Here is a 19,604-nt window from a genome sequence, read left to right as displayed (position 1 = left end):
CTGGGCAAAGTAAGCGCTGTGCATCTGTTATTTCTGCGTGTAGCTATATCCTGATGCACTCTTCGTGTGCATATAAGTATATTTTGCAGGCGTTCAGATGTTTGCAGTGTCAGGGGCTTCGACCCCTTTTTTCTTAGACAAGAAATATTCTGTCACTGCCGCGGCAATGATATGCTAGAGATCTCAAGCCTAGACTTACAGCTGTTTCTTTGACATGAGAAGGTACCCTGAATTTCGGTTAGCCAAAAAAGCTTAGGGGCAGAAGACCTTGCACAAAGTGTCCGGTAATTGTCACTGTAAGCCCACCCAACGCTAGCGGCAGAATGTTAAAGACACATGTTTCACTATTCGTTTCTCATGAAATGGGCAGGTGGCGCAAATTCACCTCTCAAGTAAATGCGAAAGCATTTTCTTCAGTGATGAATTTGCGCAAAATAATGCGAAAGCATTACACCGCTTTAGGCTTTCGAACGTCATGAAGGCGCTCATTTCATACATTCGTGAAGCGGCGCTACATCCTCCCTACTGGCTGCGCCGTCAAGTGCCCGATGACGCACGCACTAGGCCAAGTGTATATTCAGCCAGATCGCTGTGACGTAACGTGTGCAATGACGCAAGTACTAGGCACATCTTTTGTCACCCGGAACTGTGGAGCCACCGTGGCCTCGCAGAAGCGTGTTCGCATCACACCCGGGAGGGCCGGATTTGATTACCACACACACCAAAATGTGCCGCATTTTCATTTCGAGGCCATTAATTTACATTCTTGACAGGGACCTCTCTGAGAAACCTGACGTCAATGCGAGCATTTCTTATGTGTTTTTAGTCTTTGCGCCGCCGGCCATATTTCTTACCGTCTTTTGGTCACGCCGAGTGCAACGGATCTATGACGCTTTCGAATTCAGACTTGTAAGCTAAAAAACACAGCTGCTCATCATTAAAAGCAAGGCGAGATGTGTGGTCCTAAATATAATTGCTCAATGCCGTCAATCTTGTTGTTCAGATTTCGTTTCTGCGCGTATGAGATGACTTTTCAGAAAACGGCCGATACAAATTAGCTGAGGCGCACAGACGTCAATACACGTTTTTTCTAATAACATTTTGCTGACTATTTCACCCCATAATGCTAAGCTGCTTTCCTCTTAACCTGCAGCTAAGTCGATTTCTGTATTTGCGTTGTTACGCGGGAATTTTTTTTCCTTCATTTTGCAGTCGATCTATCTGCATCCACGTCACAGAAGGACAAACGATTGATCACTCACTCTGGGACCGCGCACCGACATTAGCGATCTGTCATTGCAAATATCAGAACACGATTGACAACTGTGACGTTCGGCTCCGCTATTACAAGGGAAACACCATACTCTCGCGCCTTCTTCGCATAATAAGACTGCCTTTTTTTCCGGCTAATATTTAGACCCAACTGTCGTAACTGTCGTCATTGACAGTGGCCTGGAAGCACTCGCTCTCTCTTGTTTTTATATGGAGCAAAACCAGCACTAGCGCTCACTGACCATATTCACGATGCACGGAGCAGCCGCAGTTCCTTTGGTTGTGACATCATTGACAAGTGAGTAATGCCACTGCGCGTTAATCAAGCAGGATCGACTTTTACAAGTGTTTTCTGTTAATGTGCATAAAAAAACTCAATAGTTACTTGAAAGTGCCTGAGCTTCCATTCCAACTATTCTAGCACCACTCTGCTTTTTTTTTTTTTTGCCTGCTCAAATATGTCACACTTTTGCACAACAACTGCTTATTCGCATACCCGTGCTTAATTTTCAGATTCACTTTTCACGGCAGCAACTACCGCGCTATATTAGGCGTTTTGGCAATCTTTTTGCTCGCCATTAGATCAGCACATATGCTGGGAAACTCGCAGGGCCAATATACACGTATAATTAACATTGGCTGGCGACTTTTTGTAACATCATACGTGCTGTCGCAGTTCCACCTTCCTCGTGAAAATTTCACTCGTGTATGCGTAAAATACGGGCACCCACTTAGCTGTAGTAAAGCGAATTCCCAAATTAAAAAAAAAAAATACATTATTCATGCGGCTGAACTTCCTCGTTGGCTATAAGAATGTATAAATATTCACGATATATTGTCGCTCCTTGCAACACGTGACGTTGAATGAGAAATTTGCATTAGCAGGATGTCTGCGCTTGTCTGTGGCACTTATTTCTTCGTGTCCTTGTTTTATTCGCGCCCTTCAATCTCAGTTCTGAATTAGAAAACATCACAGTTTCGCCGTAAGGAAGAATCAATTATAGCGATCGTGATATGCTACACTATTAGTCGAAGTATAAGACTCGTAGCTGTAGTAGCAGTTTGAACTGAAGTAAACTTAGGCTAAGTAAAAACGAGCTGTTGTGCTAGGGCTCCTCTCAATCCTGCTATCGGACAATTTCATTCATGTTTACTAATTGAAGACCACGTCTTTCTTAGTGACCTTACCGACGCTTTAGCGTATCGTGTATGTTTTAAACCTCGTTCCTGTGCTAATCCCAGAGTGTGCAACCGCTCCAATAAAATTACATCATCTTGAGCTTTGAGCTACGTCGTTGTTTAACACTTTTAACATCTAAGTTTTAGAAGATTTAAGATGCAAGGCATGCGCTGTCGGTGCTCTGTTTCCTGGCGTTCGTTTCTGGGCTCCCATTCTGGAAATTCTGAAGAATGACTCTGTTAAGAATGTAAGACCTGTTATGAGCAACTTTAGCGATAGAATGGTGTGTCAATATAACCCCCACCTACCGCATGTCATACAGTATCGCACGGCACGTACCATGCATATACCTAAATATACACGCGACTTCACGACGGAGGCGATGGCGAAAATTCGCTTGGAGCTTCTGCATAATTGCTATAGCAATAAAATCAGACGAATATGTTTCTTTCCACGTGCGCGCACCTGTTTTATCGGACGCCAGCGAAGAAGCAGCCCGAGACCTTTTGATCGACGCACCTGAGCTTAGAATTTTTCGTGTACTGCATTGATGGTTGGAATCTCGAACTCAGCGCTTGCATGAACTATAGGTCAGCTGTTTTTAGTGACAGTGTATACGTCTACATCCTAATGCATTTGTCGTATTCGTGGGCAAAAATGGGAGCTGATCCCGGATGTAGTGCTTTACCGGGCCGACACGCGGCGGAGGAGATAGAGGCTTCAAGCACTCTGCCCCTAATAACAATATTGATAATAATAACAGCAAGACTTGCATTAACTTGCAAGTGGGCAATGCTAGTGACTGTGGGTATGTCTGGGCCGTACAAATGAGAGACTGAATTGGGACATCCACGCACACCAAAGTGTGATATGAAGAGGTTCGTGAACACGCACTTGGCATGGTTTAGCAGTGATGACATTACCCCTTCGATCATCGTAGGAGGATTCAGTGTGGACATCTCGAAGAGAGACAAGAAATGGTTCCCTCATTTCGTGCTCGAAGAGTTTGGTGTGAAGTGGCACACTAATCCAAATCACTGAACTCAACAACCATCGTGTATAGATTTAACTTTGGTGAAGATTCTGTCTAAGGTTGTGACCGAGGCAATGAGTGTATATCACAGTAATCACAAAGCTATCATCGCTACCATTACCAAATTATGAAAGTAAATACGTGTATCCTTGTCTAATTCTGTGTGAGGTGCTACAGCTTCGCTGGCCATACACCTTGCCAGAGTGGAATGGCCTATTTTAGAGAACGTGACATTTCTAGGGAAGGCGCCAGGTCACCTCGACATATGCAACAGGCCTACCCAAGCAGCATGAACAGTAACACAGCTTACACAATTGCACCGTGCCCGCTTAATAATTCAGGGAGTGGCCGCTGACATTCCACTACAGTCTGAGAAAGCAATAGCCCCGGCAATAGGCTCCGGCTCTCCTGACCTCCTACGGCAAGCAAATTTTTTTCATCCCCTGATTTAAAAAGCGGCTATTGGCAGATTCAGGTCGACGAGTGGGTCCGTGAAAAAGCTGCCTTTGTCACTCCGGACGGTCCTTACGTATTCACGGTGTTGCCATTCGATCTATGCTCTGCCCCTCCAGGTTTGCAACGGATGACAACACTGAGCTAGCCAATGTGGAGTGGCAAAGCTGCCTTGTCTACCTAGAGGATGTGGTTGTTCTTTCAGCCAGCCTTTCCGAGCATCTTATCTGACTACGGCATGTACTCGAGGCAATCAGATCGGCTAACCTTACATTAAAACCTCAAAAATGCTATTTCGGCTACTCGGAGCTGGAGTTCCTCAAGGATGTCGAGAGCGCCAAAGGCGGCCGTCCCGATCCTGATAGAAGTGCCACCGTGGCGGCTTTCCAAGCCTCTACCGGTTAGAAAAGTGTCCGACGCTTTCTGGATTTGTGCGCGTACGACCGCCGCTATATGTAATTTTGCAAAGATTGTCTCACAACAGACGATATGCCATTCATTTGGAGTGCAGAACAAGAAACATCTTTCACCGATCGCCGGCACCGCCGGGCTTAGACGCCCATTCTTCCACAGTTTGACGAACAGGCCGAGACTGAAATTCACACAGACCTCAGTAACATTGGACTTGGTGCGGTACTCGTACAACGGCAGGAGGTCGTTGAAAGAGTTTGCAAGAGAGAGAGAAAAAAACTAATTTTTACGCCAAAGTCCTACGTTCACCTCTGGTCGGTCCTCGCCCAGCATGTTTCTAACGTGCTGGATAAGCACTGGTAGGAGAATGTTAGCTGCATGGAGTGGTGGAGTGAGCCCGTCCATTCATGACCATGGCTGCGTAAGAATGGTGGAGAGGGATGAATGCAGCTTCGGTTGAACGAAAGAATAATGCCATGGGCAAGGCTCTAGGGACGGATATTCGATGCAGTTCGGGCATTTTGGACGCCTAGTTTGGCGCCCAATTGCCTGTTGCCCTCTATTACGCCCAGAGTCCAACTACAACACTACGGAGAGTGTCTTGCAGCCGCATAGGCCCAAGCAATGGTTCGGCCTTACTTTTACGACCGCCCATTTCGGTACCTGATGATTACCACCCATTGTGGTGGTAATCAACGCAAGAGGCTGACACGTTGTCGCGCACATTCGTCCAACGTGCCGATCAAGACATCGATGACGATAGCGCTTTCATTGGGGCTGTAAGCCTTACAGATTTGTCCGTACAGCCGGGCACAGACAAGAAATTACGACTTCTAATTGAAAGTGTAGAAGGTCGCAAGACATCTCTACCCCGGAAAATAGCTCGCTGACTATCGTCCATTTGTTTACGACAGCTGGTTCTGTAAAAGAACTCTGCTATCAGCAACAAAACCTATCTTCTCGTCGTACCAGCAGACCTTCGTGACAAAATCCTGTGCGCCTGCCATGTCGAGCCTCTGTCTGGCCACCTAGGCTACATTAGAAATCTCGCTAGAGTGCGAAAATTGTAGTATTGCCCGAGTCTCGCCACTTGTGTTAAACGGTACGGCCAAGCTTGTCGTGGGCGCCAGCGCTAAAGGTCTCCAGCTGCGAAGCCTGCGGCATTAGTGAAATCCATTGACCTGCCTCGAAGGTCCTTGGACCAAATCGGCTTAGACCTGTCGTGCCCATTTCTTTTGTCATATTCAATAAACAAGCGGACAATCATCATTACATATTGTTTAACGCGCTATGCTGAAGCAATGGCTATTGCTGGAGGCACTGCTTCCAATGTAGCACAAGTTTTCATAGAACACATTAGCCCTGCTTTCTTGAAAACATGCCATCCTTTAACGCTCATTCAAAAAGAGTAATTCTTGCATGCACAACTGCAACACAGGCGCGAAGTTGCCGAACTCAGAGTACTCGCGAATGGAGCCCAACAGTACCACAGCCACTGAAAGTGAGACCAAATGAACTGCGGGAAACGTGAAGCGTCATATTCGTTTATAGGAGTTATGAAAACGCGTGATTCCTTTCTGCTACAGCCTCAAAATCAAAAAACTGTATTTTATCAAGGTTTCACCACATATGTAACCTTTGGTTCCTACGCGCATGTACTGCAACGGGACACCCACGCCTGCAGAGTTGCTGCTTGTGACTGAAGCATTCACTCTGGTGTACCCCCGCCTTCTTGAAGAGCGTGGACAGGATGGTGAACTTGTGCTTCACATAACAGACTAGCTCATTCTTAACCTGCAAAAAAGCTCGATAGCGACACCTCTACTACGTGTGGTTCGTTACGAGAATGGCAAGCACGTCACAACCCTTGTAAGTAGCGTTCAGTTCCAAAGACGTGCTTTTTCTAAGAATAATTTCAAGATGCGCAGTAATGTCGCTCACTCTAGAACTACCGTTTCGCAAATACAAAGAGCGCGAAATTGACATAAACTTTGTTTCCGTGCTTTTGGCTAGCACTACGAAATAAATGTTTGTCATATGGCCAAGAAAAAGCCCACTTTTTATATAGCCGCGTTGTGAGACGTCTGTGTCAAACATGACATCTGTATATTTGGTTATGGCAGGTCAAAAAAGAAATGATGTAGATTTCACTATTATTATTGTAGAGCTGCGACTTTGGTGGCAAGAAAATAGTATTGTTCTGTCTAAAGAAAGATATGTGTTGCTGTGTTCATTTCCAAGCGTTTCTGGCATATTGTGAGGAACCCAACAAGTGTACCGTGTCTGTACCGTTTACAAACTGTGAACGCCCTACCCAATGTCCTGCCTTATACATGGCATAAAAAACATGTTCCATTTGCAGCACAAAGGTGAAGAGTTTGATGGCAGCCTGTACCACAGCAGGAACGAGTCCGCATCGGTGTACGTTTTACGTTCAGAAGATGGCGTCGAAGTGGTGAGATCACATAGGAGCTTGTTTTTGTTTAAACGGCGTCTGTGCAAACGTTTATCACACGCTCATCAGATTTGCTATTCAGCCTGTAGGATGTCCATGCAGTGTAATTATTTAATATTATTCAAGCGCTCAATTACGTTCAACAGGACACGGTGACTTAGTGTCAGTTTTAGGAGAACGGCTTATAATAGCGCTTGCCTTGTCGGAGTCAATGCGTTCTTTTAAAGAGAAGTTTTCTTCGCCTGCTGAGCCACGGTTTGGAGGGTTGTAGTCGCTGAATGTCTGTCCGAGTGAAACTGTTGCTGCCTGCAGACATACAGTCACTTTCATGAGGTTTCGTGGGCCTCACCACGGACCCCATCGGACCCCATTGTACTGAGAGCGTCTCGGACGCTTTGGCAAGCTTATGATCTGTACACATTGCCAGGAACGCTCTCGGCTGCCTACTTCGACGCATCCGCGGCCGAATCGCGCGACATCGTTCAAAAGTGTTGGTATCAGTGAATGTGATCACTCGACAATGTTAGAATATCGCCCCTGGTGAAAATATTTGCTCTGCAAGGTACGCCAGCGTATCTCATGCCCGTTGTGGGACTTGTTCCTCTCGTAAATCCACTGCACGCTTTCTCACCGTGACGCGTGGTTTCGTATTGCCTACTTCATCGAAGCTTCACTTACACAAATTACCGAAGCGTGTGCGTAATCTGCATGACTTTTTCTTGATGCGCTTTGAAGTATTCGTGGCAGCATTTAGGCTGATAGGATAGGATAGGAATAACTTTAATAAAGTGCCGGCAAACGACGATTTAACGAGTCGTGACGCTGGCCAAGCGTCGACCCGGGGTTATACTCTACTCTGCACTAGCCCCGTTGGGCCCGTTTGTAGTGGGTCACGAGGCTTGTGCTTTTCGAGCGCACCCCGGGCCTGCTGGACGGCCCATAGTTGTGAGTCCTTGTCTGTAGACTGCAGTGCACTTTGAAGTTCTGGCGGGTAAGTCTTGGAGGTAGCTGCCGTCGGGAACCTGGCACAGTCCCACATGATGTGCCATTGGTCCGCCGGACCCGCTGCACAAACACCACACAGCCCACTCGGATAGAGCTCTGGGTGAAGCACGTGCAGCATTGCGGGGGCGAGGAGTGACGCGGTCTGTATTTGTCTTAGGATTACGGCCTCCTCCCGACTGAGTGCCGGGTGGGGAGGCGGCATTGTCCGTCGAGCTAAGCGGTAACACTTGGTTACTTCGGCATAACTAGTCAATCTGTCCTTGGTTTCGAACCACCACACGGAACGGTCACTCTCGGGGGCGCGGAAGGTAAGCGCTCGCGCCGCCGAATGGGCCGTCTCGTTGTGGTTCGGTGAGGAAGCACACTCGCCGGCGTGCGCCGGGAACCACTTGATACGGACGGTGCTGCCGCGGTCTTGAAATTGGAGCTTGCCGATGATGGCGGCCGCCGGCGCGCATATTCGCCCCTTGGCAAAATTGCGCACGGCATTCCTCGAGTCGCTGAGCACGGTGCGACACTCGGCCTCGGTGATCGCCAGAGCGATGGCAACCTCCTCAGCGTCTGTGGCGTTCGTGCACCGCACGCTCGCTGCCGTTGTCTTGGTGCCGTTAGCCGCCGCAACGACCACTGCTGCGAAGCCTTCCCGCTTGTATTCCGCGGCGTCCACATACCGGGCGTGCGGGTCTTGGGCGTGTTGTTCGGTGAGGGCCTTGGCCCGCGCCTGCCGCCGTTCTTGGTTGTATTCTGGGTGCATGTTCTTCGGGATGGGGTCCACGTAAATGTGGGCCCGCGCCTCATCTGTGATCTCGCACGGTTGCCGGCTGGGAGCTTGGGGGTTGTAACCCAGGGACGTCAGTATACTGCGCCCCGTCTTGGTGGTAGAGAGGCGCTCGAATTGCGCGGTGAGCTGCGCCTCGGCTATTTCTTCTAGGGTGTTATGGACGCCGAGCTGCAAGAGCCGAGCCGTACTCGTGGTCTCCATTAAACCCAGCGCCGTCTTGTAAGCCCGTCTGATCAGCGTGTTGATCTTGGTCCTGTCAGTGACGTGCCAATTAAGGTAGGCCGCAACGTAGGCAATGTGACTGATCACGAACGACTGGACAAGGCGCACGAGACTGTCTTCACGCATGCCCGCCCGTCGTGTAGAGATTCGATGTATGAGCCGAATGGCGTCCATTGCCTTGGTGGTAAGCTTGTTGGTGGTCTCGTCGTTGCGGCCGCTCTTGTTGAGCAGCAGGCCCAGTACTCTGATCTTGGGCACCTCGGGGATGCGTTGCCCCGATGCAGTCACAATTTTGATGTGATCACACTCCCGAAGAGGAGCGCGCTTCCGTCCCGGTCGAAGCGGTGTGAGGACGAACAGCTCGGACTTGGCGGGTGAGCACATTAGGCCTGTGCCATCAAGGTGCTGCTCGATGGCGGTAACCGCCGCTTGCAGCTGTTGCTCGATGCTGGCGTCGGTGCCACCGACCGCCCACAGGGTAATGTCGTCGGCGTAGATAGTATGCCGGACGCCGGTCCCCGCTACTGCCCTCGCTACCCCGATCATGACGAGGTTAAAGAGCAACAGCGATATGACCCAACCCTGTGGAGTACCCGTACTGCCGAGCTTGTGTTCGGGGAGCTTGAGGTCTCCGGCGTGCAGTTCTACCGTGCGGTTGGTCAAGAAGTCTAGAATATAATTGTAGCTCGTTACCCCCATGTTGAGTCTTGATACTTGTCCTAATATGGCTGAGTGTTTAACTTTGTCGAATGCACTTTGTAAATCGAGACCCAGAATTACTTTGCTGTCTTGTGTCTTGTTGTCGACGATTTCTTGTTTGAGTTGTAACATGGCATCTTGTGTGCTGAGTCTGCGCCGGAAGCCGATCATCGTGTCAGGATAGAGGCCTTCCTTCTCTAGGTATTCCTGCCACCGGTTGGCGACCACGTGCTCCAGCACCTTGCCCACGCAGGACGTCAGCGAGATGGGACGCAGGTTGCCGATGTCCAGTGGTTTGCCCGGTTTCGGAATCAGGATCGTTCTTGCCGTTTTCCACTGTCGGGGGAGCTTGCCCGAATGCCAGCATTCATTGAAGTAATCGGTTAGGGCTTCTATCGAAGCGTCGTCCAGGTTGCGTAGCATCTTGTTTGTAACGAGATCTGGGCCGGCTGCTGAGCGGGTGTTGAGCTCGTGCAGCGCTACCCGTACCTCTGATATGGTAATGTCTCGGTCGAGCCACGCGTTGGGCAGCCCTCCGTACGGCGGGTGGGTTTCCGTTGGCGTGTCTGGCAGATACTTGGCTTCCAGGCTTCTGATAACAGCGTCTTTTCCTTGCTGTTGTGTGATGGTGTGCATGAGGCGGGCCAGGCGGTCGCGCTGGCTTGACTTGGTCTTTGTGTCGTCTAGGAGGTGCCGAAATAGATTCCATGTACAACTGCGATGCAATTCCCTGTCAGCTCGGTTGCAGATCTCGTTCCACTGTTGACGGCACAGGAGCCTGCAATGTTGTTCAATGGCCCTATTTAAGTCAGTCACCTTCTTCCTCAATTTGCGATTCAGCCGGTGCTGCTTCCAACGCGCCTGTATCGAACGTTTGGCCTCTATCAGATGGGCCAGGCGGCTGTCCATGATGATGACGTCCTCGTCTGTTTCTATAGTCTTTGTGGCTGAGCGCACTGCATCGCGGAGTTCCGCCGTCCAGGTTTCGATCTCTGTGATGTCTTGCGCTGTGGTGAGGCGCCCCTTACGGAATTCGTCCCAGTCCGTCCACTTATGCATAATGGTATTGCTCCGTAATTGGTTGGGTATCGTAATTTCGAGGATGTAGTGGTCACTGCCCAGGTCGACGCCCGTGTTGTGCCACGTTACTTTGCCCGTGTGGTCATTTTTTACGAACGTAAGGTCTGGTGTGGTGTCTCGTGCTACGGAGTTGCCGATGCGGGTAGGATGCGTGGGGTCCGTGATTAGCACACATTTGTGGTCCAGGGTATCCTGCAATAAGTCCCGTCCCTTGGCCGTGTCCTTCACATAACCCCACGCTCGATGGGCGGCGTTGAAGTCCCCTCCGATCAGCAACGTGTTGTCTCTGGCTTGGGTGCTGGCTGTGTGTAGTAGGGTCTTGAATTTTTGTGTTTGGTGCTTGGGGTTACTGTAGATGTTGACGATGAACAGGCTGCCTTTCCGTTGTTTGCTTGGGATGATTTCGGTGAAGGCGTATTCCACCCTGCTGCGGCCGTGTTTGAGTTGGTGCTCGATGAACGTGAGCCCTTTGCGGACGAACGTGCAGACGCCCCGTCCCTCCCCTTGGCTAACGTGAGCGCGATACCCAGGGAGGGTGGGGGTCACCGTCGCCGTTTCTTGCAGCAGGATAATGTCGGGTTTCTTGTTTACTGTGGTAATATGTTGTTGCAGCACTGCTTTCTTGTTGTTGTAACTGTGACAGTTCCACTGCCAGACCGTGAGGCCTGGTAGCGATGCTATTGTGGATTGCTGTTGGGACATAGTTGTGTCGAGGGTGGAGCTTGCGTCTGTTCTTGGAGGTATGGGTGTTTGGCGAATTCCGCTGAAAAGATGGGGCTGCGGACTATGGGCTTGAGGGTGTGTTCAATGAATTCGAAACGCTCTTGTATGGTGCGGAAGGACGTGGTGATCAGTTCCTCCAGCCGTGCCAGTCGTTGGTCGGTCACGGCAGCGGTGCTGGCGTAGGTATTGGCGAGCGCTTCAATTTTGGCTTCGAGCTGAGTTTCCAATTGGGTTAGGTCCTTGTTATGTCGTGATGAAGTGCGTGTTCGTTTCTTGGTGGTTGGGTCAGTGATCTTCTCCTCCTGGGGCGCGTCTTGGGTTGTGTCCTTTGATTCTGTGACTTGGTGCGATAGCGTGTCGGAGTTCTGCTCGGGGACAACGGTGGGTGTTGGTTCGGTGCGTGCTCGTTTCTTGGGGGTTGGATCAGTGGTCTTCTCCTCCTGGGGCTCGTCTTGGGTTGTGTCCATTGATTGTATGCCTTGGTGTGGTGGCGTGTCGGTGGCGGGTGTAGGTGTCTCGGGTGACTGAGCTGGCTCTGTCCATGGATGGGCTTGCTGTGCTTGAAGTTCTTTCTTGACCTCGGCTAGCTCTTCGGCAAGCCGGCGCGTGGTTTCTACCAGGGTCGCATTGGTTGCGCGGAGTTGTTCGAGTTCCTTGTAGTAGGGGCTGGTAGTCCACGCCTGCCAGCTGCTCGGTGTGCTTCGGCCACTAGTGGCGCTGTTGGAGCTGGCGCTGCTGCCTTTAACTTCGCCCTTGGCTACGTCGGCCCAGCTGACTTTGTCACGGGAGCGCGATCGCCTTGCGCCGCAGCTGTTCCTGTCCGACGAGTCACGGCCGCGGGATGCGCTACGCGAGGCATGACGGGAAGCATAACGTGATGCGTGGCGTGAAGCATGGCGCGACGCGCTGCGGGATCCGCCACGGGAAGCGCTGCGCGAGCGGGAGCGTCCTAGGCGTGGAAAGGCGCTTGATTCGAGTGGTTGCTTTCGCTGTTCTTCGGCGTTACGGCGTTCCCATCGCCGTCGCCGCACGACGTACGGAACCTTGTATTTGGCTCTGCAGAGGCGGTCTCCAGTGGGGTGTTCTTCGCCACAGAGCTTGCACTTGGGGACACACTTGTGGCCCTCTCTGGGATTAGAAACACCGCATGAAAGACAAACACGTACGTTTGGTGTGGGGCACACGTCGCGCCTGTGGCCGACCTTCCCGCATACTTTGCACACTTCTATTTGCTTCCTGTAGAGACTGCACGGATAGAGCGTGGATCCATAACGCACATACCTGGGAACCTTGGTACCGTTGAACACAACGATTATTGTAGTCGTGTTCCCGATACGCTTCGCTCCCACGGCGAGGGGGTTGTACTTTGTAACGATCTGCTGCATTATTTCGGCTTCGCTGTCCTCAAGCGCTATGCCCCTGATCACGCCCTTGACTGTGTCGTGGGCGGTCGTTCCGTAAGCGCTCACTTCGTATATTTTGCCTTGGACGTTGATAGCTTGTATTCGAGCATACTTCTTCGCTCGCTCCTCACACGGAGTGCTGAGCACCATGATGTTCTGATGGATATTGGGACACGCCATATCCTCAGCTCGATCTGCCTTCTCAATTCCCGCTGCCGCCATGATGGCAGTAGCCACGCATGCAGCTCCAGCCTTGGAAATATCGAGCCCTCCGCGGGGCCGCACGACGATCTTAATTTCTTCCGCAGGCATTGCGGGCATGCGAGCCGCCCGAATAACTGCGGTCCTAACGTTCCTGTGGAATCTAGTCTTCTGCTGAGAGCTCGGAGTATCGGTACGAGAATTCGACTCACCCTGCGTTGCATGCAGGCGTGTTCGGCTCGTGTGCCCACCGTTGTGTAGCCATCCGGGCGTGCGATGAAATTCCTCGGGCATAATTTCTTCTCCCTCTACTTGCACGCACATTTGGGAAACCTGGGAACCGTGCGTCGAAGCGGTGGGGAAAACCTCCATGTTGTCGTGGCAGTAGCACGGCTGGCGAGGCCAAGCAGGCCTTGGCTTCGCTTAGGCCTAGCAATGCCTATTGGCGGTGAACCAGGTAAAGTCCGATAAATCGATGAAAAACGCACCTTTGGTGGAAAGTCGGGTGTCGGAGGATAGCGGATACCTTCACGATCACAGTGGTAATAAAATCTTCGGGATCCAAACTAATTAGAACTGCGAAAGCGGGCATTAATGACGGAGCCGATATGAGCACTTCTTTGTCATCAATGGCTCATACCCCTTCCTCCATTTAGGCTGAATTTGCCGCCATTCTGATGGCGCAGAAAAGCAGGAGAACGCGGGAGAGAGCTTGCGAGGACAAGGAACGCGCGGATAACGCAAGATCTCGAGAGCTAGAGTGAGCGTGACGTGGCGTCGCGGCGATGCCCTTTCCCCTCACGCAACACCTGGCACGCTATTGCTGCAGCAGGTGTTTCGTTTCGTCCGCTCTGCACCGTCGAGGCGCGCTTGTGACGTGGCATCAAACCCACTCGGAATTTACCTGCCGTATTCGCTGCCACAGACGACAGACGCCGGTTTTTTTTTTCGCTAAATGAGCCATTTGACGCTTTCGCATCAATCTATCGCGAAATAGAGTAGCGTAACGTAGTATGTAAGTCAGAAGGCATCGAACGATTGAATTCAGGAGTGGCGGGAACGAGTCGAATGAGCGAAAGCTGTTCGGGGTATTACATTTTTGCTATTGTTGCGAAAATGTAAGCGGGCAAGGATTACACTTGGTATTTAAATGTATTGTGTGTTCCAAGCCGGCCACGCTTCATCCTGCAGTGACAGTATTCAGGAACCGAATGCCCAAGATGTCCACCCATAAAACCGACCTACTACACCACCAAGCTATTGTCAAGCAGACGCCACAGCGCACCAAGCGCGCCACGTTGCAAATGCTCCTTTAACTAAGCCCTGGCGTTCAGCAAGTGCTATGATGTTATTTGGCTGTATTCTTACACAGGAGATAGGTTTGGCAGTGTTAAAACTGAAATTATTGAATGTGAACACTTAATGAAACTTATATGTCTTCAACAATGTTTTGGGTGGTAATTACATTTCTCACATATCCACGGAATATTTTTGCGAATGGTTGTTCTGTGGGGCAGCTTTCAGTAGCTTCTAGGCAAACCACTGCACGTGGCTCTCGATCCGTGGACCAAGCTATGAAACGTGAGCTCTGGAGCACTCAATTTATAGCAAGGCTAGTTTTGTCGAAGGAATGGTGAAGCCACACTTGTTCAGCTTCGTATCAGCGTTACATTTAGGTGTCATGGATGAGTGAATCAGGGAGCCCATGCATCACATGCTATGCGCAATCAGGCCAGGTGCACAATATTTAGGCAGTTCATTCCCGTGCGCATTGCGATTATCATGATTGGCAAGCTCCTACTTTGCTAACCATGCGCGATTTATGTAAGCATATCCAATGGGTAGATTTTTATGCATTTTGCTCGTTAACGTAAGCAACAGGTATTGTCCTTTTCCTACCCACCGTGGTTGCTTAGTGGCTTTGTGTTGCGTTACTATGCACGAGGTCGCGGGATCGAATTCCCAACACGGAGGCCGCATTTCGATGGGGGCGAAATGCGTAAATACCCGTGTACTTATATTTAGGTGCACGTTAAAGAACCCGAGGTGGTCCCAATTTCTGGAGTCCCCAACTGCAGCGTTCTTCGTAATCAGAGCGTAGTTTTGGCAAGTAAAATCCCATACCTTTTCTTGTCCTTTTTCTGTATTCAGTCATTTTTCTGTTCAATATGGCAATTCTCTTCTTTAGCGCCACTGATTGCATATTCCCTTCAGCCAGGGCATAAAGCAGGTGACTTCATTTTCCCATTTCTGCACAGTGGTCGCAAGTAAAACATAATAGACATTTGGCTTTGGGTAAACTGACCCATCTTCACATTTATTCTGGCTTTATTCGCTTGAATATATTCAGCGTTGCAATACACGATTTTCGGGAATCCACTACATTGTTTCGCAGAATGCCCAATGCGCCCCATTTTTTCACCAATGGCGAGAGAGAGGGAGAGAGAGAAAAACATTTCATCATCATCATCATCATCAGCCTGATTACGCCCACTGCAGGGCAAAGGCCTCTCCCATACTTCTCCAACTACCCCGGTCATGTACTAATTGTGGCCATGTTGACCCTCCAAACTTCCTAATCTCATCTGCCCACCTAACTTTCTGTCGCCCCCTGCTACGCTTCCCTTCCCTCGGAATCCAGTCCGTAACCCTTAATGACCATCGGTTATCTTCCCTCCTCATTACATGTCCTGCCCATGCCCATTTCTTTTTCTTGATTTCAACTAAGATGTCATTAACGCGCGTTTGTTTCCTCACCCAATCTGTTCTTTTCTTATCCCTTAACGTTACACCTATCATTCTTCTTTCCATAGCTCGTTGCGTCGTCCTCAATTTAAGTAGAACCCTTTTCGTAAGCCTCCAGGTTTCTGCCCCGTACGTGAGTACTGGTAAGACACAGCTGTTATACACTTTTCTCTTGAGGGATAATGGCAACCTGCTGTTCATGATCTGCGAATGCCTGCCAAACGCACCCCAGCCCATTCTTATTCTTCTGATTATTTCACTCTCATGATCTGGATCAGCAGTCACTACCTGTCCTAAGTAGATGTATTCTCTTACCACTTCCAGTGCCTCGCTACCTATCGTAAACTGCTGTTCCCTTCCGAGACTGTTAAACATTACTTTAGTTTTCTGCAGATTCATTTTTAGTCCCACCCTTCTGCTCTGCCTCTCCAGATCAGTGAGCATGCATTGCAGTTGGTCCCCTGAGTTACTAAGCAAGGCAATATCATCAGCGAAGCGCAAGTTACTAAGGTATTCTCCATTTACTCTTATCCCCAATTCTTCCCAATCCAGGTCTCTGAATACCTCCTGTAAACACGCTGTGAATAGGATTGGAGAGATCGTATCTCCCTGCCTGACGCCTTTCTTTATTGGGATTTTGTTGCTTTCTTTATGGAGGAGTACAGTGGCTGTGGAGCCGCTATAGATATCTTTCAGTATTTTTACATACGGCTCGTCTACACCCTGATTCCGCAATGCCTCCATGATTGCTGAGGTTTCGACTGAATCAAACGCTTTCTCGTAATCAATGAAAGCTATATATAATGGTTGGTTATATTCCGCACATTTCTCTATCACCTGATTGATAGTGTGAATATGATCTATTGTTGAGTAGCCTTTACGGAATCCTGCCTGGTCCTTTGGTTGACGGAAGTCTAAGGTGTTCCTGATTCTATTTGCAATTACCTTAGTAAATACTTTGTAGGCAACGGACAGTAAGCTGATTGGTCTATAATTTTTCAAGTCTTTGGCGTCGCCTTTCTTATGGATTAGGATTATGTTAGCGTTCTTCCAAGATTCCGGTACGCTCGAGGTCTTGAGGCATTGTGTATACAGGGTGGCCAGTTTTTCTAGAACAATCTGCCCACCATCCTTCAGCAAATCTGCTGTTACCTGATCCTCCCCAGCTGCCTTCCCCCTTTGCATAGCTCCCAAGGCTTTCTTTACTTCTTCCGGCGTTACTTCTGGTATATCAAATTCCTCTAGATTATTCTCTCTTCCATTATCATCGTGGGTACCACTCGTACTGTATAAATCTCTATAGAACTCCTCAGCGACTTGAACTATCTCATCCATATTAGTAATGATATTGCCGGCTTTTATTGAATCATAAAATGGAATTCTCGCGGATCGAGGTCTTCTCTTCTTCACGCTGTCTTCTCGTCGAAGAGAAGCCTCTTCAGCACCGGTGGTCCCTCATTCCAGGGCTCCACTGAGTTTGGCCGCGTCCCTAGCGTGCTCCACCAATGGCGAAGAAATAGTGTTTCCTTTCCTGCAATACCTGCAGTTAATAACCAACTTGTCCATGTGCTTTGTATTGATGGCACAAATTTCATTATAAAGAACACACTATGATTCACTGTGCAATTCTTAGGACTCACCCGAATACACACAACGCCGCATTGACGACCTTTAGTTTCGTTTAATAGAGGCTGCGGCACTCTGGAAAAAAAAACGGTGCAACTTGGACACATTTTAGGCTATCATAATTCCTTGTTATTGGAGTATGTATCGGTTTATACTTATTTTCGACACTAGCTCTGGCTTTTGAATTCGCAGGAGGGCATCATTGGCCCATATAAGCGCATCGAACCGATGCTAACTATGGCAAGAACCACGGATGGACGAATTGCCCACATTGTACAGAACGTCGAAGCACATAGGCCGCCTAATTCTTGGTCCTTTGACCACGAACTTGGTTGGTATTTTCTTACTCGTTTGCTGCGAAGGAGGCGTAAATGATGGCAAAAGCATTGAACGCCTAGTTATAAAGTGTAGGCGCCTAAAAGAAAGAAACGCTCATACATCAAGATTTTCTCGAAAAGATGGTGCAACACATAAACTCAACACAAAAGATGAAGCCACGTGAAACGACATTACACGACATTCCACGACATTACCGCATAATGTTCAATCCTCCTGCTTTTTGACCTTGTGAAAAAAGTTAAGAAAATGAAAGCATTAGCTTCATTCCAGTAACTATTCCTACAGCCTGCGTCATTCTAATTTATATTCTAACAATAAAAGCACACTTTTGCGTCTACAATATCAGACAGTGGTATTTCGCAGCATGTCAAACGTTTCTGGATGCCTCCATTCTCTCTAAAACACGTATATGAGAAATTATTAGCTAAATTCACTTTATACATTCATCGGCCCCAGCTTCTTGGTATTTTGTCAGCTAACTAGCTTAACTAAAGCAACTTCGGCGATATTAATGTCAAAGCGACACGTGCATTTTTCTTAGCATCTTTTTTTTCTTAACGACAATGTGTATATGACCCGTAATATTACTTGAAGCCAACAAACTCAATGAAATTAGAGTTATTCTGCGACCGTTTGTCATCAACAGGGTTATATCATATCATTTTACGTCACCAAAGTGTGTAGCAGTCATCTTTTGGCAAATAAATCGTCCGAACAGGAACATACAATTTTAATTTCTAATAATTCCTTGTTTCAGCTCCACGCAACAAACATTCTGCCACTAACACTGGGACGCCGCAAGACGTACCAGAAACTGTGGAGGTTGAATTGTTTGTCGTGGTGGACACATTCTACAGCAAACATTTTCATGGAACAAACAAGCTCATTACCTACGTTTGCATAATGATGAACACCGTAAGTGGTGAAGACCATTTCTTTATGTGGTGTCGTTGAGCGGAAGTACGGAAGGGAAGAAACGGCCTAAACAGGACAGGCGGTCACTTACAACTGAAGCTTAATGAAAGGTGTTCCAGGGAGCGGAGGGCCGCACGGGCGCAGTCAAAAGGCAGATACAACGCTCATGCGTAATCACATGCAAAAATAGCAAAACATTCTACCGGCCAAGGAGATACCGAATTATTTATCCGTCAAGGCAACTGACGAGACACTGACACATGTGGCTGACTGTGTGCATATCTGGCCGGCCTCAATAAATTCTCTAGCCAGTCTGCAGTTCGACTTGTTTAATATGGTTGCATTTCTAAATAGCAGAGTGCAACCGCTATGTAGAAATTAATTAATTAGGGTATCTCCTTGAGCGGTAGCATCTTTTACAATTTTACTGCCACGCGACTGGCCGATCGAGGCACTTTGCGTACCTTTGCGGGCTTCCTTCACTCTCGGAAAAACTCTTTTATTCAACAACAGCAACAAAACGCTGTATGGGGAGTTTTTCATGTCGCTCTACAATTTCCTCATTGACACATTTCATCTAATGATATTTGAGAAATAGGATATTTAAGACTAGTTATTAAATTAGGTGGAATGAAAAAACATTTTAGTATCTCCAAGCAACCGCAAACAACATTACCTTTGTTCTGTCCAGCTACGTGGCATTTGCGTATTTTTTTAACTCTGGCTAAAGTTAGCTGGGACACTATGTCTGTAACCTACATGTGATGTGGGATTTAATTTTTGAGCTGTCCTATGTAGATGCGGAATCATTCGGTATGTTTTCTTGTGACCGCCTCTACGGTTGTGTACCCTTCACTCGATGCTTTACATTTATTTATAGCGCTAACACAAATTGGTGAAATGGCCTTCTGTGGGTAGCGAGGCTGTTTAAACTAGTCGACCGGCCGGCGAAAACTACTTGATTGGGTGTTCACACCCCGCAGTGGCGTCTGCGTCAGCAGGCGTTTGGTGTGTTGTGACACCTCGGACCCGAGCGCACGAGGGTTGGACCCTCCCGCGCG

This window comes from Dermacentor andersoni, chromosome 10, assembly GCF_023375885.2.
Source record: "Dermacentor andersoni chromosome 10, qqDerAnde1_hic_scaffold, whole genome shotgun sequence".
NCBI lineage: Eukaryota > Metazoa > Arthropoda > Arachnida > Ixodida > Ixodidae > Dermacentor > Dermacentor andersoni.
The sequence above is the reverse complement of the archived record's forward strand: the minus strand, read 5'-3'. Positions refer to the sequence as shown.